Here is an 8,592-nt window from a genome sequence, read left to right as displayed (position 1 = left end):
AAAAAAAAAAAAAAAAAAAAAAAAAAAAAAAAATTGGTGTGTTACCATATCAGCAGATTTACCAAACAAACGTTAAGTTTAGAGTTAATGTGCATGTATCTCATAATGAGGATCTAGTGCTCACCTGGATATGAAAGAGAAGCAATACAATGGAAACCTCAGAGTGGGCTCTTTCAACACTCGGTAGAAGATAAACTGAAGGGATGGCAGGACCTGTAACTGGACTGGTCAAACACTGCTGTGCTAACTCAAGTCAAAGGCCAGGGTTGCTCATCATTATTCATGACTGGCTGAGCTCTAGAAACATATTCAATGAACACTGAGCACAGACAGCGAGTGCATTGAACACTTAAAAGTGCTGTGTATCTCATTTTACTGTGAGAAGTGCATGGAAGCTGACTTATTTCTGGGAACGGAGGAGATTTGCAATAGGAGAGCACTTGCATTTGTCGGAGCCTATGCTGACCTGCATATTGTCATAGACTATTTCTATCTATAGGAACCATTGACCTGGTCTCTTAAGTTTTTTGGTACCTAAAAACTTCTGGAAATCCCACTGTGTGAATTGTTAGGTGCCTAAGTACCTCAGAAAATCTGTCTCTGTTTCTTATGCGCACATTACAAAGGACTGTGCAATGTTATCAGGCTTTACCAATGCTAGCTTTACAGCATTCATGCATCACTTGTTAGCACCTAGCAGAGGTTGCATTTCTATGTCTTTCAAGAGATATTATAATACAGCATAAAATAAAAAGAATTAGGGCCCTCCTGTTAGTGAAAGTGGTGTGAGTCCTCCAGCACAGCTGAAACTAGAGTCCAGTTTGGGCTAGCCTTCAAAAGTTAAGACTTTCACCTGGATGCCACTTGTTTGTAAAACTGGGTTGATGACTCTTGACAAGTTTTATGGCATTTTCACATCAGATTCCATCAGGAAGCCAGCAGAGGTGGGGATCTGGATATTTTCAAATCTTTAAGGGGCTGTGGGTAAGATTTAACCCTCTATTTAACTGTTTCATTGCTCCTTAAACTTGAATAGGAATATTTTTATTCGCCAACATTGTCTTACAAAAGATAAACCATTGCCAGTCAAGTCACTGACCAGTCTCATGGTATTATCATCTCATATCTGGTTTTATGCACTTTTCTTACCTCTCATTTGGGAAGGGCAATGTTTAAACACGCTAATGTGTTTCTTCAGCTAGTCTAGTGCAAAGGGAAGAAGGAAACAGGATGCCAAGCCAGTGAAACTTTGCTTGCTTTATTATTTATTTATTTATAAATCCAATCATTATCAGTGGAAAATTTAAAAATGAGAAATATTTATTTTCAGCCTCATTAAATAGGGGCTGAGGTCATGAACCCCAGTCAAAGCTCAAAGTAGCCAGAAAGCCAGGAAATTTGACCTTCCAAGGCTCAAATGTTACCCCCCTGTGTTTTGACCAGAAGTGATGGCTGGGGTTATGGCTTGATCCTTCGGTAGCTATGCCTACAATAAAGCAGTCCAGCCTGGCATATCATTCCAGGGATTAGCCACCCCCAGAATCAAAGGTGTATGAACTTTGGATGAGTAGCTCTCAGCAGAATTAGGAGATCTGAGTAACTTGAATTTTATTTATGGTCAGAATTAAAACACGATTTTGTAAGTAGCTTTTGTGACACTGTGCACCTTAAATGCTGTATTTGGTGTAAAAAGAGATGACAGCATCTTTCTAGCAAGCCTGACCATTGGGCATGTCATAGTTTTTATTTAAAACTAATTAAGCGATCAGTCTTCTTTCATTGCTTTAAGCAGACGATGGTCCTTGTATTTGTTTGTGGTCAGCTTCCTAATAGGCATAAATGTGAAGCAATTTATCTTAAAGAAAGCCCCCTGAGCCATATCTAAATTACACACAAACCAGTGGTGGAAGATTCTTAATTTAATCATAACAGTTAAGTGAGATGCATGGCAAAGTATCTTGCAGCAGTTGGAAGGTTCTTGCACACCCACAACAATTACCTGGCCAGGGTGGGGGCAGGAATCCAGCAAAGGTTGTCTTTGCTTTCCTGCTCCATCCAATGTAACAGGAAGGAATACAACTGATAATTAGCATAGCCCAGTGCCGTGACATGTGGCATTATTTTAGAGTGAAGTAATTTTAAGTGAGTTAATTTCTATTATCCAGGGAGACTTCCATTGCCAGATTCTCAAATATTTTAGGTGTGCAATGACTGTGATTATGCAAGTAATTGTGCAAAAGAGCATCATATGTAGGTATTTGGGTGCATAATTACCCATCTGGCATATGCAACTGAGGTAAGTGTTCCCAGATTAAGCATGCAATTATGTGCCTAAAGATTTCTTTTTCCGAAGAACTTCTCATTGATTGTCCATATCTGATAGCTCATTGCTAAGTTAATATATCACACCTCTGGTTCTGTCAGTCCTGTTCCATTGACTCTGACTCTGTTCAATAGCAGCAATGAAAATCAAATTCACTGGCAAGTCTCTAATGTTTTGCACTGTTCTGATAATACAAAATAGCTGTCAAATGTTGAACAGTTAAGATTAGGCTACTATGTACCACATAAGCAATGCAAAACAGCTTGACCTGTCTGGCACAGTTCTTGCAAGTCATACCACTGAGATTTATTTTATGAAATACCAGAGCCTGACTTTTCATTCACTCATACTTGCTAAATTCAGTATTAAACCAAAATCACTAGTTTTATGCCAGGTAACCCTAATAAGTAAGAAGAAGCAAGGCCCTGCCTAATAGCCTAATCTGAACATCAGGCTATAAAATGAAAGAGTATTATAACTTTTCCATAAATACATTTGTGATGGCTAAGTCTCAGGATGTTTTAGTAATTCAGGGAATTGCCCCCAAATTTGCTTGTTTTTCTACAGATTATCTGAATTACTTGAGTCTCAGGGGTCTTTAGAATTAAGCTAGAAAACTCGCACAAACAAATTTTGCCAGCTCTGGTGGATAGTAATGAGAGAGAATATTCCCAAAGAGATGTCCCATAACAAAATATCCCTGGTAATACATTTTTGCACTACATGAAATGCTTCCATGAGCCAAATAGCACTGTTGTGAAAAGTCTCTTGAAATAGCACTCCAATACCTTTTGGTGATATTTTAGAATGCAACCAATGGGCATTTCTCCTAGATGAGGGAAAATTTTTTGACAGTAAGAGAGTGAAGACTAGCACTATTTCTTTAAGCTCTCATTTACATCATAAAACCACCATCACAAATATTTACTTGGGAGTTGTGAGACTGAAATAGTAAAGATGCTGTAGGCTTGAAATGAATTGTGATGCCAAAGCTCAAATTCGGTTTTTTCCTAGGAATTGGCCTTCCATAGCATTTAATGAGTAACTGGTCCTACGGCTTTCAGGACCTCTTATCGGCTGATCTAAAGCCAAATCATTTTGTTGGGGTTTTTTTCCCCTCGGTAATTTCAATGGGTTTTGAAATAAATGTATCTATTATCAGAAAAATGTATGGCTGGAAAGGGCACTGACATCATATAGTCCACCTGTTGAGCTGGGGCACAGTGGCCAGATCAGTAGTGATAGATGCTTATGAAAGGTGATGGCTTGGTCACATGGCTATGGATAAATGGAATGGATGCTTTTGTCCCTTGTTTAGATGTCTGAACATCCCACTAATTTAGAAGAATATTAAAGAACAATTTCTGGACAAGAGAAGACCTTGCTTGACCCCGTAGGAAGGAAAAGCAAATAATATTCTCAAACGACCCGAATCAGTCTTGCCTACCGAAGTTAAATTCCCTATTTGCCCCGATGAGATGAGCGAGCAGAATGAGGCCTGAAATCTTGCTTTCAAATGCACTCTTTTTGCTTTTCTCTCTTGTTGAGTTGATATTACTGTAATTGCTTTTTGCTGCACCCTTTGTGTTTAGAAATTCAGAGTGAATCACTTAAGCCAGTCCTCTCCTTAACTTCAATCCACAAACCCTTTTCAATTAGATATTATCATGAGCACTTTATTGGCATCACTGCCTTTCTTTCCTTTAAAGATCTTATTAGAGCAGTGCTATTCATGCCACTCTAGTTAAGTTTGTCAGTGTTCCTCCTTGTATTCAGGTGGTTTATAACATCCACAAATGTACCTACAGTGTTGTTTTTAATCCCCCGGTAATAAATATAAAATTATGGGAACAAAAAAAGTTCAGGATGCGAACATAACACGTTTGCCTTGGCCAAACAAGTAGTTTTAAGGAACTTCATACACCCACAAAAATCTAATGTTTAAAATACGAGGAAAATTTGCTTTACAATGTTTTCTAGTTCTGGTGTAACCTGAAAAACAGAGCTGCAATGTTTCCTATGCCTAATAGGGTTGGGGTTCTGTAGCTGTTACGGTCAAAGAAATATGTGAGAAGCAAGGGTCTTATGAGGCCATTTTTATTGGACCCACTATTTACTTGAGAACAGTAGTGTTACTAGGTGGGGCAATCAAGATGGCAAGCCTGGGTGCTGAACTGAAGCAGGAAATAGAGGAGCAAAACTAGCATCTGCCACTACAGCAGTGTGATCACGATGGCAGCACAACAGCAGCCAGAAGTCACTGCTGCTCCCCTGAGTCCCACTTCCCTGGGTGCCCAGCTGCCTTGTTATGCCTCTGGTTTGGAGAGATGTTGGACAAACTTTGGGGCAAAAAGTGCACTATAGAGTTGGTCAAATGAAAGAGATCAGAAAAAAACCTTGCTTTTGTGCCTAATGACATTGGGCACGTTACTACATTTAGTATACGCTGAGGCTAGGTACAGAGGCTCAAAAATCCTGCTGCAGATTCATATTAACATGGAAAATGAGGGTTGGAAGGGACCTCAGGAGGTCATCTAGTCCACCCCCCTGCTCAAAGTAGGACCATCGTCCAACTAGATCATCCCAACCAAAGCTTTGTCCAGCTAGGTCTTGAAAACCTCCAAGGATGGACCTTCCACCACCTCCCTGGATAACCTGTTCCAGTGTTTTACTACCCTCCTGGTAAGAGATTTGTACCTAATATCTAACATAAACTTCCCTTGCTGCAGCTTGAGACTGTTGCTCCTTGTTCTGTCATCTGCCCCTTCAGGGAGTTGAAGGCTGCAATTAAATACCTCCTCAGTCTTCTCTAGACTAAATGAGCCCAGTTCCCTCAGCCTCTCCTCAGATGTCATGTGCCCCAGCCCATGAACCATTCTTGTTGCCCTCTCCTGGACTCTCTCTAGTTTGTCCACATCCTTTCTGTAATGGAGGCCCAAAACTGAACACGGTACTCCAGCTGTGGCCTCACCAGGGCTGAATAGAGGGACATAATCGCTTCCCTTGACCTACTGGCAATATATCTACCAATGCAGCACAGTATGCCATTAGCCTTCTTAACATTCATGGCTTTTTATAAGTACCCTAGGTTAGTTTGGGAACAAACAGAACTCATATTAACCCTTGGGGGGGGGGGGGCCGCAAGGGGATGGGGAGAGCATAGAGGCTACTAGCCAGTTGGGGCCCTGGAGCAGGCTGGAAGAAAATGCTGAGCCCAGCTGAACAGCTGGCCACCCCTGACTGGCCAGTGGGGAATCGGCTACACCCCGCTACCAGCTGTCACTTGTCAGTAGTGGCTGGAACGGGGAGAGGAATAGAGCCTTCAGCCTCATGACCCCAGCCCTGCCAGATCCAAGCCAGGGAAGGCCTATGTGGCAATCTGCTCTGCTGGGAACTGAGCACTGGAAGGTGGGGGGCGAGCGGCAACCCCGCTGCATGGGCCCCTCCCAGCTTGCTGGCCAAAGGGCACTGCACAGTGCAGGAGGTCCACTTCCCCTTCCCTGCCCCAAGTTTTCAGAGATGTTGACTGCACACAGCTCTGAGCCATGGCTCCTGGCTGAAGCTGTCAGGAGAGGGAGGCCCACATGGTGGGAAGCTCCATTCTCCTTCCTCTCCCTAAGCCTGCACAGTTGGGAGGGCATATGCAGCACAGGCCTGCGTTTTCCACCCCCCATCCCACCCCCACTGCTCACCCAGTGGACAGCCTCAGCTAGGAATCATAACTCAGAGCCATGTGGATGTCAGGTGGGTAGGGTGGGCTGGAGGAAAAGGATGGGGGACATAGCCCCCTGCTGCACAGGTCCCTCTCCTGTGCTGTGTGGACTTGGGGCCCAAGGCAGTGCTCCCCCCACCCTCCCTTGCTTGGCCAGACAGGTAGGAAACAGGACACCAAACTAATATGATTCCCTCTGAGATCTGGGAAAGAATTTTGATATACTATTCTAACCTAAACCAATTAAGTCTAATACTATGACCATCCAGGTCTAACTTAGACCGTGTTCTGCCATTTTGAAGCTGGTCTATGTCTACTGAGCTTCTGTTCTGTTAAAGGTTTAGACCGGTTTCCAATCACTTATACTGCTTTATGTGCAATGTCTTTACCTAGCCTGAATCTATTCACAAACACTTAGAAAAAACAAGAATTCAAAAGTCATTATACTGCTCAAATAAGTTTCTCACTATTTTGCTTCACAACATATAACTGTGTATTTTATTCTATAGTTTAAAAACAACAGTAAGTGAGAGGGTTTCAGAGGCACACGTGGAACTTAGGCACCCAGCTGTCTGTGAGTTTCAACTGGAATTAGATATCTACCTGCCCTTTGAATCTTAATAAATTTCCCAGTTAGACACCAAAATTGACATTTAACAAAGACACCAGGAATTGATAATGTTACATACTGTAATGCCAACATAACCAAATTAAAACTAAGGAGAATTCTAAAGGTTGAAAGTTCATGATTTTTTTTTTTTTTGGTGTTTTATTTCTGTTGAATATTTTCTAATGAATATTTTAAAACATATTTTAATTTCTAATGGGGCAAACAAGGTAAAGAGTAAAATTTTTTTGTTTGTTTGTTTGATTTGGCTATATTTTGGCTGAGGTATGGATGATGCTTTGGCTGCAAATCAGACTAATTGAAATAATCATCTGATTAAAATGAAGGTCACTAAAATAATAATTGCTCTTGAATTAAGAACCCAGAGATCTCAAGCATCATACCAAGTCAGGAACCGGCCTTTCATTATTAGGGTTTAATAGGTTTCTTGCATATCTCTGAAACATCTGGTTTTGGCCATTCCAGGAGTCAGGATATTGGGTATATGAATTACCAGTACACGAGTGTTATTTTTAATTGACTTAGGTAGATGTTGGATCAGAGCAATTGCTCTATTGAATTCCAAAAGCAAACCAAGAAACAAATTATGGAAGCTACAGGCAAAGATCATGCTGAAAAGAAAAAATGATATAGTTTTTGTTCATTAAAGTAAACATTAGAGGTAATAAACAATTTCAGAGCCACTTTTATTGCTTTCTAACAAACTAAAATTGTGCTTCGTTCCCACTCCTTGAACTCTTAGAAATCAAAAATGAAGTCAAGATAATTATTCTTACAGCTGAGTTCAATGAAAAGAAATTAAGGGTCTGATTCTGGTCAGTTATAAGGGAGCTTTATCAGTGACCTCCACAAATGCAAAATTGATCATGAAAAAATTCTGATAGATGGATTACAGTGCAGTTCAATTTTGAATAAAGTCATAAATGCAGGTCATTGAAGTACAGGTCAAAGGCATTTCCAGAGTCATTAAAGGAAAGAAGTATTGTTTTCATAAAGACACAGCTTCTCAAGCAATAAGGATGGTGGCAAGTAAAAAATTACAACCAATGTGTTCTATCAAAGGGGCCCAATGATGGCAGTTTAGTTAGCCTAAACTAAGGCTTTCCATGTTTACTATTTACTATGAGCTACAGCTTACAGTCCTTCCAATTCAATAGAAATTACCAAAGGTCTTCAATTAAAGATGAAGAGGTTTCCAGAAATTTTACTGATGCAACTTTCATGCTTATTTTCAGAGACTTGGTTCATTATATTGCTGATGTCCAAATGGTTTTCCACGGTATACCTTTTTATATTTAATTCTATTGCTCTAGGTTTGTTTTTTAATAACCTACATTTTGTGCATTCAAAAGGACTAAATAAAAAAAACCTGTTTTGGATAGCTTGTGAACCGTATGTTACAATTCAATTGAGTTTTTAATTGTTTCCTTTTAGAATAATATCACATTTTATCAAAGAAGAAAATGGTTCAGAAAATGATTTGATGGGAAATCTTAATCAAGATGGCTGTACCAATTAAGTTCTTGGACTTCAAAAGTAGTAGTTTTGTTTCAATTTTGAAACAAAATTGATTTGTTCACCAAATCACAAAAACTTTTGTATAGATAGAGTCAACCTGTACCTTTTTTTTCAGAAACCCAAAATCAAGACAACTGTTTTTTGTTTAATAAAAGAACAAAGTCCCTTATAGTTTCATAGTTTCTAGGGTCAGAAGGGGCCTGAGCAGATCATCTAGTCTGACCCCCTGCCATGGCAGGAAGAGCACTGGGGTCAAATGACCCCAGTAAGGTGGTCATCCAACCTCCTCTTAAAAACCCCCAGGGTGGGAGCCTGCACCACCTCACTTGGAAGCTGGTTCCAGACTCTAGCCGCCCTGACCGTGAAGTAGCGCCTCCTGATGTCCAGCTTAAACCTTCCCTCCGCCAGCTT

The 8,592-nt window shown here is 40.5% G+C and overlaps 1 long non-coding RNA gene across 1 annotated transcript in view; it reads left to right on the top strand.

The window, feature by feature from the left end:
• Positions 1-8,592, top strand: part of LOC109289491 — a 125,903-nt gene that overhangs the window by 376 nt on the left and 116,935 nt on the right. The window lies entirely within an intron of this gene.

Source organism: Gavialis gangeticus, unplaced genomic scaffold, assembly GCF_001723915.1.
Source record: "Gavialis gangeticus isolate Ggan-Ray unplaced genomic scaffold, GavGan_comp1, whole genome shotgun sequence".
NCBI lineage: Eukaryota > Metazoa > Chordata > Crocodylia > Gavialidae > Gavialis > Gavialis gangeticus.
The sequence above is the reverse complement of the archived record's forward strand: the minus strand, read 5'-3'. Positions and strand labels throughout refer to the sequence as shown.